Source organism: Doryrhamphus excisus, linkage group LG20 (genome assembly GCF_037039965.1).
Source record: "Doryrhamphus excisus strain RoL-2023G ecotype Guam linkage group LG20, RoL_Dexc_Guam_v1.1, whole genome shotgun sequence".
Taxonomy (NCBI): Eukaryota; Metazoa; Chordata; class Actinopteri; order Syngnathiformes; family Syngnathidae; genus Doryrhamphus; species Doryrhamphus excisus.
In genome coordinates this window covers 1,979,897-1,995,644 of record NC_136376.1, presented here as the reverse complement: position 1 = coordinate 1,995,644, position 15,748 = coordinate 1,979,897, and the positions used below count along the sequence as shown (strand labels likewise).

Sequence of the window (15,748 nt, the reverse complement as noted above, 5' to 3'; positions counted from 1 at the left end):
TGGCCAAAAAAAAAAAAAACACACACACACACAAAAGAGATGATTGGATTAATTATATCGATCCAGTATGTCACGTTATTGGTCAAGGTGTGGCCCGGCGACACCGGGTGTCGTCGGCGCGGCCATCTGCTTGCTAATCTGACAGCGCAGATTTTATTCCATATTACTCCACTTTGATGCTGTAATCCACTTAGCGTTGTAGCTGCGCTAATCACGCGGGCTGTGGATAAAAAGGCAACAAAAGCTGTCTCCTAATATTAATAAATCACAAGCACTGTGCTGCACTGTAAATATATTTCTGCAACGCTATCAAAGAAGGGGAGGGTTCCTCTTATTTCCCGCACTCGCTCAGGGAAAATTGTATAATTACCCCTTGGCGTTGTAAGAGTGTAAAAACAGTTTGGGGCTTTTACTTTTTCATGACATTTGAACAAAGATATAAAAATTTGGGGAGGGCGAGGGGGAAATATGAGTAATTCAACATGTTATCATTGTGCGGAGGCTGTGGGAAAAAAAAAAAAAAAAAAAAAAGCCTTTATTTGTCTAGCATCACAATGCGTCTTTTAAAAGGCATCTTTAGCCAGCAGAATGTTAACTAAGGTAAGCAGTGTTGTTTTAGCCCCTCAGTAACCACCGCCAATTATCTGCAAACTTATTTTTTTCGACTTCCATGCATACTTAATGCATCCCCTGTTTCCCTCTCGCCATCTGCCCCCCAACACCACCATCCAGCAGCCACCCCACCACCCACCACCCCATCCCATTCCCGCACCCCCTTCGCCAACACTCTGGAATTTTTATGAGATAGGACAAAAATGGGCACTTCCCTTATTAACATCTCACAGTGGAAATCAAATATGCAAGGAAAGTAGTGTATCTACTAATTAGTGCTGAATTCATAATTACTGTGCTCATTGATGGAGATACATTTGAATACGTTCATTTCCTTGGGGAGAGAGAGAGGCAGGCTGTCCGGGATAGACTGGGAAGGGAAGAAGAGGAAAAAAAAAAAATCCCCTTCAGCCCCCCACCATCTATGCGCTACCCACCCTACCCCACCCCCCCCCCGCCGCCGCCGCCTCCCTTTTCTTTTGGAAATTAGGGATCCGTGGCACATGGCGATACTACCAGACTAAGATCCGAAGTGCCCGCAATTTTCTTCAGATATAATTAATCAAGTGAAGCATGTAACCTAATGAATGTGTTTGATATCCGCTCCTATTCAAATATGGGCTTTATCGCCAATGTGTGCCGGAATTGCTCGGAGGGATGCATAGACGGGTGACATTGCCTGGAAATGTTCTTCAACACTTTCTCTTTGCATGTAAACAATATCCACGCTTGTCAAGGCATGTGGGGTAGGGGGGGTGTAGATGGGGGGGTGGGGGGGTGGGAAGAAACCAAAGAAAGAAAACGAGAGCGAGGCAGAGAGACACATTTTAATTGCAGTAAATTAATAACAATTAAGCCGCAGGATGCCGGGTATCTTGACAGTGCTTTGTTGTTGTTGCCCTGGAGATCATCTCGCTGAGGGGCCTCGCCAATCTGACAAGCAGGTGAAAAGGTAAAAAAGAAAAAAAAATGCTTGATGGGGAAATGATGAGAAAACAAAAATGGCTTGACTCTTTTTTTTTTTTTTAAATAAAGATATAATCTAAGCGTTGGAGATTCCGGTAGCTCTAAATGTGGGAAAAGTCGACAAAAACACACACAGGAGCAGACAGATGGCGCTAGAGTGTTTTACAACCAATCAACCACAGAATTCAGTTATCGCTCCTTTATTGCATGTAATTGCTTCCGGACCTGACAGTGATAAGTGAATTCCCATGAAGTAGGAGTCCTTATTCATGAATTTAATATTTTTGTAGTTAGAGCATAGAAAACCTGTTTTTTTCACATTATTAGAGTACCCCAGACATGAAGTAGCACCCCTATAAGACACATAAGACATAATATAGTCTCACACATGTTAGTAAATTTATATTTTTTTTACTCGATCTCAGCCATGGCATGTCCGTCTTTGTACAAAGCACTGTATGTATTGCTGGCACAATGTCCAAGCATGAATAAAGACATTAACAGACCTGCCAAGCTTGAAAAAGTGTCATCAGATTCCAAATTTCCAAAAAAAGTGCACTTCCCCTTTAAGTTTTTCCACATATTAGAGTACCCCAGACATAAAATAGCACCCCTATAATACCATTTACACTCCCATTACTCAACATAGTAGACACATAAGATATAATATAGACTCACACATGTCAGTAAATATTTTTTTTACCCGATTTCAGCCATGGCATGTCCGTCTCTGTACAAAGCATTGTATGTGTTGCTGGCACCGGCATCGTCTAAGCGTGAATAAAGACACTAACGGTCCTGCCAAGCTTGAAAAAGTGTCATCAGATTCCAAATTTCCAAAAAAAGTGCACTTCCCCTTTAAGTTTTTCCACATATTAGAGTACCCCAGACATAAAATAGCACCCCTATAATCCCATTTACACTCCTATTACTCAACATAGCAGACACATAAGACATAATATAGACTCACGCATGTTAGTAAATATTTTTTTTTACCCGATTTCAGTCATGGCATGTCCGTCTCTGTACAAAGCACTGTATGTGTTGCTGGCACCGGCATCGTCCAAGCATGACGTCCCCAGACATGAAATAGCACCCCTATAACAGACCTGCCAAGTTTGAAGTATCATCAAGTATCATCAGATTCCAAAATTCCAAAAAAAAGTGCACTTCCCCTTTAAGCTTTTCCATGTTTTTCACATTATTAGAGTACCCCAGACATGAAATAGCACCCCTATAACAGACCTGCCAAGTTTGAAGTATCCTCAAGTATCATCAGATTCCAAAATTCCAAAAAAAAGTGCACTTCCCCTTTAAGCTTTTCCATGTTTTTCACATTATTAGAGTACCCCAGACATTAAATAGCACCCCTATAACAGACCTGCCAAGTTTGAAGTATCATCAAGTATCATCAGATTCCAAAATTCCAAAAAAAAGTGCACTTCCCCTTTAAGCTTTTCCATGTTTTTCACATTATTAGAGTACCCCAGACATGAAATAGCACCCCTATAACAGACCTGCCAAGTTTGAAGTATCATCAAGTATCATCAGATTCCAAAATTCCAAAAAAAGTGCACTTCCCCTTTAAGCTTTTCCATGTTTTTCACATTATTAGAGTACCCCAGACATGAAATAGCACCCCTATAACAGACCTGCCAAGTTTGAAGTATCATCAAGTGTCATCAGATTCCAAAATTCCAAAAAAAAGTGCACTTCCCCTTTAAGCTTTTCCATGTTTTTCACATTATTAGAGTACCCCAGACATGAAATAGCACCCCTATAACAGACCTGCTAAGTTTGAAGTATCATCAAGTATCATCAGATTCCAAAATTCCAAAAAAAGTGCACTTCCTCTTTAAGCTTTTCCATGTTTTTCACATTATTAGAGTACCCCAGACATGAAATAGCACCCCTATAACAGACCTGCTAAGTTTGAAGTATCATCAAGTATCATCAGATTCCAAAATTCCAAAAAATGTGCACTTCCCCTTTAAGCTTTCCAAAAAATGGTATGAGGTTGTATGACTTCATGGATTCATATTCCATTTTTTTGCACACAGGTCTGTCCTGGCTGCTCAGTACAAACAGGATGAAGCAACCAAAAGCTCCACGGGTGAGTACACTTGGTTGCCATCAATCACTTCTTTTTGCACTTGGATGACAACAATATGACTTCAAAGCAACAGTTTGACACCGGAACAGATTATTTTCACGATATTTAATCGGGGGTGGAACGTTCCACCGAGTTCCACTGTGGAGGTTTTCCAATGTTTTCCAACGTCTTTGACCGCTAAACGTTGATGAATGAGTTCAGCGGCCGAATCGAAGAACGCGAGCAAAATGAAAAATGCGCAACGCAGTCATACCCGCAAACAAGACGTGGCGGCCCGGGGCTGGGGGCGGAAGATCCATAAGTCCTTAGCGTGACCTCGGCGTGTCAGAAGAGAGGGAGTCACGTGACGGACAAAGGCTCCTTAATTAACAGCGAGGACTCAGGGAAGGCGCTCCGTAATGAGGCACCATGCTGGACGGGCCTCCAGTGAGCCACTTGGCCCATATGCAAGGCCAGCATCGGCGGAATTTACATACTGCGGGTCAATTGAACATATGCACACTCAAAACTGACTAATGACTTCCACTCGCGCTCTGATTCTATTTCACAGGCGGCTCCGTAGACGGGCACGCTCTGGAGCGCTAATGAGGAGAACATCAGGAGGCGGATGACTGCAAACATTAATATATGTATCGGGACCTGGGTTCAATATTAAACCTGCTAGCTGGGGGAAATGGGTACAAACCGCAACATTTTCCACGGGTACAATTAAAGCTGCATGAGCGGGAGACCCTCTACCCCCCCCCCCCCCCTCCCTCACATAACAACTTCCTATAAATGGAGGGGCGGGGCTGGGGCGTAAAAGCCTGTGTCCGGTAAAGTGCCCATCCTTGTCTTTTTGCCGCACATTTGCTCCCCGACAGCTGATGCTCGACACATTTGGCCTACAAGTTTTTTTTTTGGGGGGGGGGGTGTTTGTCCATCTTTATGTTGCTGCATGTTTGAGTGCTTGTGCGTGCATGCATGTGTACAGACGGCGTGCATGTGTATATTTGGAGTGAGGGGCGGGGGTAAGAGTCAGAAGGTGTTAAAAGTAAGAGTGTGTGTGTGTGTGTGTGAGGCTCTTATTTGGCTGGGTGTAAAAAAAAAAAAAAAAAAAAAATGCCCCGAGGTCTCCTGATGGAAGAGACAGGTATTAGCTCTGAGACCTCCTCAGTCCCAGCTTGCCATTAGTTTCCTCTCCAGCCGCACCAGGATCCGGACTATGAATCTGCCATGGTTGGTCATTCATCAGTTTCACAGTCCGCACCAGCACACACACACACACACACACACACACACACACACACACGTTCCAATAACAACACCGAAATAGTGAGAATGAGAGAAAAATAACTCGTCATCTACACAGACGTGTACTTGTCTTTACGGCGGTGGCGGCGGCGTACGTACGGCACATGTGTCTCTCGTCTGCACCTGATTGTGCACACGTGTGTCCACACACACACACATGAAAAACGGCGATGAGACACGATATAAATTAACTCCGCGTGTATCGCTCACCGGGCCGTTTGGCACGCTTGAGCTGCAAAGGCTGCTCCCACAGAGCCGTGTGGAACTTCCTGCCAAACAGGAAGCGTTTAAATGTTGGTGGGAGAGTTATGGAATTGCCTGTGGAAACATATCGGCTGGGGTCAAACGCAAAGGTCGGGACTGTAAGACTTTCCATGTCAAGGTCTGCTCTCCACAGACCCAGCATGTCTTCTTTTTTTCTTCACTGGGTTTGTTTTATTTATCATCGGCTGCCTTTTGAGATTACAGTCACATTTCATAGATGCTCAGGCTGTGTCCTGGTTTGTTTGTTTTTTTTCCACTGAAACATAAACTTGACCCCAATCAAGACTGAATCAACTCAATTGCTTCGTAGATCTCAGAACTGACCCAAATTATGGAATTATTCAAAATGTACTTATAACACAGGAACTTCAAACTTTATGATAAAATTCCTACAGGTTGGTGATGTGGCCACAGAAGTGTGATGAAAACCATAGAACAAGGCATTTGACTTAATTATAGCATATCTGTCCTGGCTGCTCAGTACAACATGGCTATAATTACAATTCCTCAAAGTTACAGTTCATTAATTCATTTTCTACCGCTGGAGCCTATCCCAGCTGTGTCTTCGGGCGAGAGGTGGGGTACACCCTGGACTGGTGGCCAGCCAATCACAAACCACATATAGACAAACAACCATTCACACTCACATTCATACCTATGGACAAATTTGGAGTCATGCTAATTAACCTAGCATGTTTTTGGAATGTGGGAGGAAACCGGAGTACCCGGAGAAAACCCGGTGAGAACATGCAAACTCCACACAGAGATGGCCGAGGGTGGGATTGAACTCGGGTCTCTTAGCTGTGAGGCCTGCGCGCTAACCACTCGACCACCGTGCAGCAGAGTACATATTATGAGTACAAAAATTTTTTTGTTTTAATATCGAGTGGTTGACTTCTTTTCACACTTTTCACACTCGCGAAATTCACTTACGTTTTTTGTTACTTTATTTTGCCGGGGGGGGGGGGACTGGGAAGGAGCCCAGCGGGTGGCTCCTCTGGCTCCCTCTGGTGGACAGAGGCAGCTGATTGCATCGCAATGAAAAATTAGCCGGGAGAGTATGTGTTGCTACCTTTCGAGTGTTAAGTTGCTGTGTGATGAATTCAGCAGGTAGCGGTAAGACGGTTGATATATTGAGTAAATTGAACTTGACTCCTGCTACCCTCCGGCACAGTATTTAAACCATTAGTAGTACTTCTGAAGTCACATGGTTTCATGGCTGTGAGAGTATAATAGTTGTTGTATTTTTTGGCAAATTAATTTCCATTAATTGTAATGGTTTTCTAAACTTTTGGAACAAATGAATAACCAAAAATTGAGGTACCACTGGTACTGGTATCGCTGGCGTAGATATTGAGTTTCCTCCATTGATACCAACATAATCCACCCCCCCCCATCCCATCCCAGAGTGAGCGAAGGCCACAAGCTCTGTCATGTCGTGTGTATGCTAACTCAAAAGGAAGGACAGGTCCGAGCGATGCGGTGGCTGGGCTTGATGTGACCAGGACATGTGACCATGGCAGAAGTGAAAGCCCGCTTGAGCCGTAGTGACACGTCGTCTCCATCCATCTTCAGTCTGAAACATTTTACGCTAACTGACAGAGCGTGGCGCTTGCTTACCCGCCTCCCCGAGGAAATAGTCCAGACTGGTGTCTTTTTGACATGCACTAAAGAGTGAGCAGTCCAGGGGTCCGGAGGGGCATTGTGTATTCAGTCCGAGACGAAAGGTTACATCCTCTGGAAGGGAAAGAGGAGTTGAGTATGCGTTGTTGAAAGTGACAATGACTTTTTTTGTTGTTGTTGTTTTTTTTATCCGTGCAGGCAAGCCTTTTGTGTTCATGTACAGAATAGACGCACCTTGAAATAATATAATAATAATATATGTACACCTCCTGGACAAAAAGATTTCATATTTTTATGTACTGTATTTATTTTGTTAGGTTTCTTCAATTATCCTTTTTTTTTATTTGTAAACTTCGACACCATGTTACATCTTCACTCGCTAAATGTACTGCAAAAAAAAGGTCAGTCAGGATAATTCATAATGGCGCCTACATAGAACATACTAACTCCTTATTTCTAAAATGACAAATACTTCAACTTGCTGATATAGTTCATCTTCATGATCTTCAAGTCATGATGTACTATATATATCACTATATTGACAGTTACTATGGTACTCATTGTGTCATTATATGGTCACCTCGTACTTTGGTACGTGACAAAAAAAAATTTAAAAATAAAAAAATTATATATTTTTTAAAATTAATTAATAAAAAAACTTAAATTATATTAGGAAAGCAGGAAGTGAACAAATGTAACAGTTACTGATTGTAAAAGGACCAGATGGAGGGGTAGGATTTAATAAGCTTTGCTTCTTCCTACTCCTTTTGGACATGTGGAACTGGGAACTGATTATGGGATGCATTCAATTGTAATCTGATGCATGTTCAAATGAAATAAAACCATAACCATGTCCAAATTTTTTTTTCAAAATAACTATCCTAGGCGGCACGGTGTTCTAGTGGTTAGCACGCAGACCTCACAGCTAGGAGACCAGGGTTTAATTCCACCCTCGGCCATCTCTGTGTGGAGTTTGAATGTTTTCCTCGTGCATGCATGGGCTTTCTCCGGGTACTCCGTTTTTTTCCCACATTCCAAAAACATGCTAGGTTAATTAGCATGACTCCAAATTGTCCATAGGTATGAATGTGAGTGTGAATGGTTGTTTGTCTATATGTGCCCTGTGATTGGCTGGCCACCAGTCCAGGGTGTACCCCGCCTCTCGCCTGAAGACAGCTGGGATAGGCTCCAGCATAAACATCATAAAAATGGTTGTTTTACATGAAAATAACTATTTATTTACTAATATAACACCATTAACTATTTACAAATTTCATATTTGGAACTGAGACCTGGGTTCAATTCCACCCTCGGCCATCTCTGTGTGGAGTTTGCATGTTCTCCCTGTGCATGCGTGGGTTTTTTTCCGGGTACTCCGGTTTCCTCCCACATTCCAAAAACATGCTAGGTTAATTGGCATGACTGCAAATTGTCAATAGGTATGAATGTGAGTGTGAATGGTTGTTTGTCTATATGTGCCCTGTGATTGGCTGGCCACCAGTCCAGGGTGTACTCCGCCTTTTGCCCTAAGACGGCTGGGATAGGCTCCAGCATGACCGCGCAACCCTCGTGAGGATAAACGGTAGAAAATGAATGAATGAATAATTAAAATCATGTTTATTTGTATTTAATGTATTTATCTCTTTGTTGAGGGGGGGGGATATACAAGATTGAACAACTCTCACAACCCAATCCCAAACTTGACGTGAAACAAACGGCTTTCCAACAGCGTCAATCAAAAGTGCATTATTCAAGCCCAGTGTTTGTAAAAGCTGAATATCTGATGCAATTCTTAGCACGAGACCTCGTTAGCTTGCGTCACCGTTTCTGTGAAAGTGTGCAGCAAGTCCATTATAGCGAAATTAAAAAAAAAAAAAAAAACACATCCTAATTTGATAGAAATAGAAATAAACATCACAATGAAGACGTAACCTGCTTGCTGACAGCGTGGATTTTTTTTTTTTTTTGTCAACATTTTTTGCTTCTTATCCACTATCTCGGTCAGGAACCAAAAGAAAGGAGGCAGGTGGGGGGGTGAAGTGGGTTGCGGGAGGCAGAAAAGCAGAATTGAGCAGTGGCTGTAGTAATAAATCACAGGATCGCTGGTGACATTCATACAATACGGATACAGTGTTAACTCAATGAGTCGGACAGCCCTAGCCTGTTCCTCCATCCTGACCTTGCCTCCCTGTCGTAATCAATCATGTTGGCACGGCACACACGCTCCTTATTTATTATTACTCTGGACCTGCATGTACAGTAAACAATGAGTAGTATACGCAGTACGAGGACTGGAGGGATGGGGGTTGCTATTATAAGGGAGGCAGTGCGGAGGTCCGGTGGAATAACCATAACCGGGGGGCATATGTGTCCGGCGTGCCGCTTGAAAGACGAGCCAACAGGACGGTGGCCAATAAACGGAAATGAGCGCTACTTAAAGCTAAAAGGCTTTTTTGTCAGGAGTCGGAATTTACTGTTAAAGCGCCGCCGTTTACGTCGGCGGGAAGCTCAAAAAGTGTTAGCGGCGTCTCGCGATGCCTGCTCTGTCACATTAGCAAACCGTCAGACAGATGTCACTTTTGACTTCCTGGCGCATGCAATTTTATTTCTGTTATTCTCAGGTAGCAGGTGTATATCCGCGGTGACAGACCGCTTTCTTTGTAAGAGTAATAGCTTACAAAGTCAGTGTAAATTAACAATGACCCAACGCCGGGGCTCACACTCGCCGTCATATAGTCCCATATGCAGCCCGTTGCAGGGGGCCTGTCTTGGCAACAAAGCCGGGGCCCCCGCACGCACGCACGCACACACACGCAGGGGGCCCCTGAACCGCTCATGAAGGATGGCCGGCCACGAGGAGGGCCGAAGGGGAGTCGGTTTTAAAGCACATACCATATGCGGTTAGGAAGAGACTCATTTATCAGCCCCCGAGTTTGCAGGGGTTTTTTACACCTCAGACCCCCCAGCACTTTCTCTCCTCCCCCGAGGGGTTTGTCACCTCCTAACTGAACAGGGCTCATGACAAGGCTCCGAGACCCGGCTTTAAGTGCACCTCGCCGTGTCTCCTCCTTTGGAATAACAAAGAATTGATTACGGAAGCGGAGAAATATGCTGCAATAATAAGCCCACTTTAAGAACCGACTCATTTGCATAATTTGACATTGTTGACTTCCTCCTCTGGACATTTTATGGCTAAATTATGGACAAAGAAACACACCGTGTTGGCGGAAAGTTGCCTCAAATTGACTAACCTCGTTGTCGTTGCAATTCACGTTGCGTATAATTGATGTACAAGTTGAACAGTTTTGGCTCCAGGAGTTCCCCAGGGGTCAATACCAAGGCCAAAACTGTTCAACTTATACATCAATGATATCTCCAAAGTTACAAAATACTTAAAGCTGGTATTATTTGCGGTTTATACCACTGCTTTTTGTTCTGGAGGGAGTACAGACGAAATCATTAGAAAAGTCAGAGAAGAAATGGTCACACTAAAAAGATGGTTTGATGATAATAGATTGTCCTTGAACCTAAGTAAAACTAAAAATTGAGAAGTACAAAGAAACGTACAAATGATCTTATTTTATATAATTTTAATAAACATATAGAATGTTAAATATATATAATCTAGTCCTGTTATTGTGAAAATGTAAGTTTTTCAAACATTGTAGCAAATGGTGATTAATTCAATCGTGATTAATCTGATTAAGCATTTCACAACCTGAATAAAAATATTCAGAAAAGAGAAACTGCATGGCAATCGGGTCATTGCCCCAAAAGATACAGCAGAGGGCGCTGTGGGCGCTCACTATTAATTATTAGGAATGTACTGAATCTACTTTTTTTTGTAATATTTTTTTTGGTGCTATATTAGTATTTTTTCTTATTGTGTTTTGATTGTACACACGCCCCCGCATAGCATAGTCAGAGTAGATTTTAATATTTTTGTGGTTATTATTATTGTTATTGTTTTGCGCACATAAATTCATAGCCAATCAGAAGCTAAACTGTTAATATATTTATATGTATATATATTATATATGTATATATTATATATATATAATGATATATTTTATATATAAATATATATATTTTGCTTTATAAATGCTATATTTGATAATATTATTTACATTTTTATATTGGATTATTCATTCATTTGTTGTCCATGTACATGTGGTCATGTGTTTACGTAGCCCCCCCCCCCCCCCCCCCCCCCCATTGGCTGTATAAAAGAGACAAGTTGTATCCATTAAAGTTGTGAAAGTCCATCAACCTCACCTGTCTCTTTTGCCCTTGGCCTGCCCTTCCCGTCCAAGCTCGTCTTCACAGTCGGACATCATCTGGCCCGTGAATGGCACATTGTTATGCCGGCTCCTCAGCGGCCGTGCGAGCAGATGCCACGAGCAGCCGCAACCCCCGGTCCCCGCGCCAACGCCTCCACTAACCGCCGCGCAACGCCGTACGCGCCGTAAATTACATCCCACGAACACACAAACAACTCCGCGCTCGGTTGAGCCGCCGCAGTTTAGAGCACCATTGAAGGTGCAGAGCGTATCCTGACCATCTTGGTCGAGGAGACCGGGGGCCCACGCCGGCCCACGCCGGCCCCCGTGGCGCGCGACCGCGGCCCGGTCGAGGAGATCACACACGGACAGCTGGGCTTTGAACTCCTTACCCCGGCGCTCCCGGGGTCAGCAGCTTGGTGGCCACCGAGGTCAAAGCGCAGTAAGAGGCTGACTTGTGGAGCTGTTTGGACGCGGTCCCTGTGGCATGATTACCCCTTAGCGGCGGGGGGGGGCGGGGATCTTTCCGAGGGATCAGGTGAAACAAAGTTTAGGAATAACATTTGGTTTTGGATGCGTGATGGAAAAATGCCGCAAATACCTTATGAGAAAAAAAAAAACAGTCGGTTGATTTAAGTCACACACAACACTTCATTTTAAAAGCTGGCAACGGGACCACCAGCCTTTCTCGGAACAAAACTAAATGAGTCCATAAATCTGATAAACCCCCCCCCGACCCCCCTAAGTCTACTACTGGGACTCTCTCTCATGACGATGTTGTGCATTATGTTGCTTTTTACTTGACTTCTTTACTGTACAGGTGTGTATGCATGTACCCTGTATGTACGGGAGGTGATGATAACCATAGAAACATAGAACATTACGCACATGTGTCCCGGTTGCTGAGTACAATATGGCTACACAACAAACACTCATATTTAAATGTCTTTTTAGACTTCCGTGGCAGTTAAGAATATTTCCAAGAGTGACGCATCGCAAGCCTCGTCAACCCCCCCCCCTCCCGACCTCCGACCTCCAAAGAGGTGAGTACTTTATTATTATATTATTCACCTCAGGCATGATCCCGCCTCTTCCTGATTTGAGTACATGCGTGTTGTCAGGTATTGATAGCAGTTTGGCAAAGTTTAGCTATCATTGAACGTATTCATAAGAACAACATGGCTGCAAATTGTTGATGCTTATTTAAATAAATGCTACTTCTTATATATTCGTCTTACATAAAAAAAAGAGTCTGTTAAGGCTAGTAGAAAAAAATAGAAACAAAAATAGAAGTCAAATGTTGAAAAAGTAGTGAGTAATGAGTCGCTGTCCTATGGTGTTAATGAGGTGACAAATGGCCGTGTTTGATGCCAGGAGTCTGGTGGGAATGTTGCTCCAGGTGGTGAAGGTGGCATTCCCTTCCCGTTTTTGTAAACTTCCCTTCTCCGTCCATCCCCAAATGTTCTCCACACAGTCGAGGGCCTTCAGTCATAGCGGATGACCATTTAGCCATGATCTCCATTTAGCCATGTGCCGTTTGACGCCCCTGCACATGCCAGTGATTAGGACCGTCATGGTTCATTCATTCATTTTCTATCCTCACGAGGGTCCTGGGGGTACTGGAGCCTATCCCAGTTGTCTTTTTGGAGGAGACTGGTGGCCAGCCAATCACAGGGCACATATAGACAAACAACCATTCACACTCACATTCATACCTATGGACAATTTGGAGTCGCTAATTAACCTAGCATGTTTTTGGAATGTGGGAGGAAACCGGAGTACCCGGAGAAAACCCACGCATGCACAGGGTTGGGATTGAACTCGGGTCTCTTAGCTGTGAGGTCTGCACGGTAACCACTTCTCCACCGTGCAGCCCACTGTCATGGTTACATTTTTTAATTAAACTAACACAAAATTACATTCATTCATTCATTCATTCATTTTCGTAGGGGATGCTGGAGCCTATCCCAGCTGTCTTCTACACCCTGGACTGGTGGCCAGCCAATCACAGGGCACATATAGACAAACAACCATTCACACTCACATTCATACCTATGGACAATTTGGAGTCGCTAATTAACCTAGCATGTTTTTTGAATGTGGGAGGAAACCGGAGTACCCGGAGAATACCCACGCATGCACAGGGTTGGGATTGAACTCGGGTCTCTTAGCTGTGAGGTCTGCACGCTAACCACTTCTCCACCGTGCAGCCCACTGTCATGGTTACATTTTTTAATTAAACTAACACAAAATTACATTCATTCATTCATTCATTCATTTTCATAGGGGATGCTGGAGCCTATCCCAGCTGTCTTCTACACCCTGGACTGGTGGCCAGCCAATCACAGGGCACATATAGACAAACAACCATTCACACTCACATTCATACCTATGGACAATTTGGAGTCGCTAATTAACCTAGCATGTTTTTGGAATGTGGGAGGAAACCGGAGTACCCGGAGAAAACCCACGCATGCACGGGGTTGGGATTGAACCCGGGTTTCCTAGCTACGAGGTCTAACCACTTGAACACCGTGCAGCCCACCGTTATAGTTACATTTTTTAAATTAAACTAACACAAAATTACATTCCATCCACATTTTAATATTTAATATTTTCTTTTTAATGCTTTTTTTTTTTAATCAATTTCTTGCCTCATCCTGTTTTTTCACTGCAAAATGGAAATTGCTTTTAAACAGTTTTAACATTTTGATCAGGAGTGTATATGTACCTTGGAAGAAACTCATTTTAAGGTTCCATTATCTTCCATTATGGTAATTCTAAATTCAAACAAAACTAAGGAAAAAAATTGTTTTAATAAGAAAAAAATATACAAATCAATTTGTAAGAATATTATTTTGGCTATCAGGGACGTGCGGGGACAAAACATGTTGCAAACATCTTTAAAAAAAAAAAAAAAAGCAAGGAAAAAGGTCAGTTGATTTAGCACACAACACTTCATTTTAAGAGACGGCAACACGGCGCAGCCAGCTTTTATCGGGAACAAAACAAAATGAGTCCATAAATCTAGGATGAGGCGTAATAAAATATGATTAGCTATGATCTTGGGAAATACACGCCTCAAAATCCAATCAAACATGTCACCAAAGTGTGTTTGAGGAAGAATCATCCTTGTTGCGATTCGCTACAAACAATATTTACACACTCAAATCCCAGGTCTTGTCGTCGGACGCTAAGATATATGACTTCCTTTATTCGTCGCTCTTCAATTACAAAAACATGTATTGAGAGTATGTACAGTGAGGGGGGGGATAAATTAATAATACCCCTCTCCCAATCTGAACTTCTAATATTTTGCTTGGCGAAGAGAAACGAATTACCCTTTTCAGAAGTGATGATGTATTACTAGCGTTTGATCCTCAGAGGTTTGGCTGCGCTCACATTCATTACTTTCAAGTGTTGAGGTGCATCTGCAATTAGAAGCACCTTGCAGTGGATTCCTGACAGTCCTGCCGACTTGAAACACCACATCGTGGAATCATCACAGCATTATGCCTCCACGAGAGGGGACGGTGTCTCCTTCCAACTGAGGCAAAGACAAGAAAAAAGTGCGGAAGGGAGGGGGGGGGGCGGGGGGTGCCTAATTTAACCATGTTGCCCGTAACTGAGCGGCGCCGGTAAGCAAATGAGGACCTTTCATTAAATCAAAGGTGATTTTTGTTCCGCTAATGGGTGCCCCAAAATCTAGCGCAGCGGCGAAACATGTGATGATTCTCGGCGGAGCTCGCCGCGCGGCTACAGAGCGGTCAGGGCTATTCTTAATACAGTATGCATAATGTAATGAGCAAGGCTTGTTTCATTTAATCACGCTGAGTGGACCGCGCGAGTATTTCCTTGAAACGACAAAGCAAAGATACAAAAGCCGATGAATAATACAATCACTCAAGCGACCCGCGGACTTGAATGCATCGGCTATTTCACAAATGGCCGCTATTTACATGCACGAGTCCGCTCACGGTGAAGACTATCATCTTAAAGCGCAATGTGAGCATCTCTCAAATGACTTTGGGAAATGTCAACCTCGGGAGTCCGGTATGGCCGCCCTGGCGGTACCCCCGGTTTGGCCAAAAAAACACGCTGAGCCGTTATGTTAAAGTAAACGACATCACTTCCTAATGTCGCTTGGCAGTGCAAGCGTTCGGCAATTAGGGCCTCTCTTAATGCGACGCTGGGAGCATTTCTCCTCAAGGTTAGCGCCTCATTTCCCCACGATGGGTCTGCCGGGCCGCGCCAGATGCATTGTGGGAGCTGGGGGGGCCGCGAGTTAGGACAGGTGTCCGCCACCTTGGATATCTCCCCTCGCAGCTGGCACCAGCTGGCACCCCCAGTGCCCCATCCGGACGAGCTGCTCCTCCTATATCCGCGGAGGGGGGGGTTACAGGGGGGGTATGTCAAGGGCAGAGCCGGTACAAGCTCACTCACAGGGCACCCGTGCCATGACATGACCCGGCCACTAGGGGAGCCGCCAGCGGAGAGCAGGAAGCAGGAGTAATGTGGTGCCCGTTTGGAGACCTGCTCCTGCATCCCTAATGGAGCGGCAATGATGAGGCCCGGCAGTGCCAGAGGGTCAGAGGCA

The 15,748-nt window shown here is 43.9% G+C and overlaps 1 long non-coding RNA gene across 1 annotated transcript in view; it reads left to right on the top strand.

The window, feature by feature from the left end:
* The window catches only part of LOC144894451 (uncharacterized), a 67,477-nt gene extending 55,283 nt beyond the window's left edge, over positions 1 to 12,194 (top strand). The window contains exons 10-11 of the long non-coding RNA XR_013625130.1: positions 3,639 to 3,691; positions 12,106 to 12,194. This is a non-coding gene — a long non-coding RNA (uncharacterized LOC144894451). The remainder of the gene's footprint in view (positions 1 to 3,638; positions 3,692 to 12,105) is intronic.
* Positions 12,195 to 15,748: the final 3,554 nt, after the last annotated feature.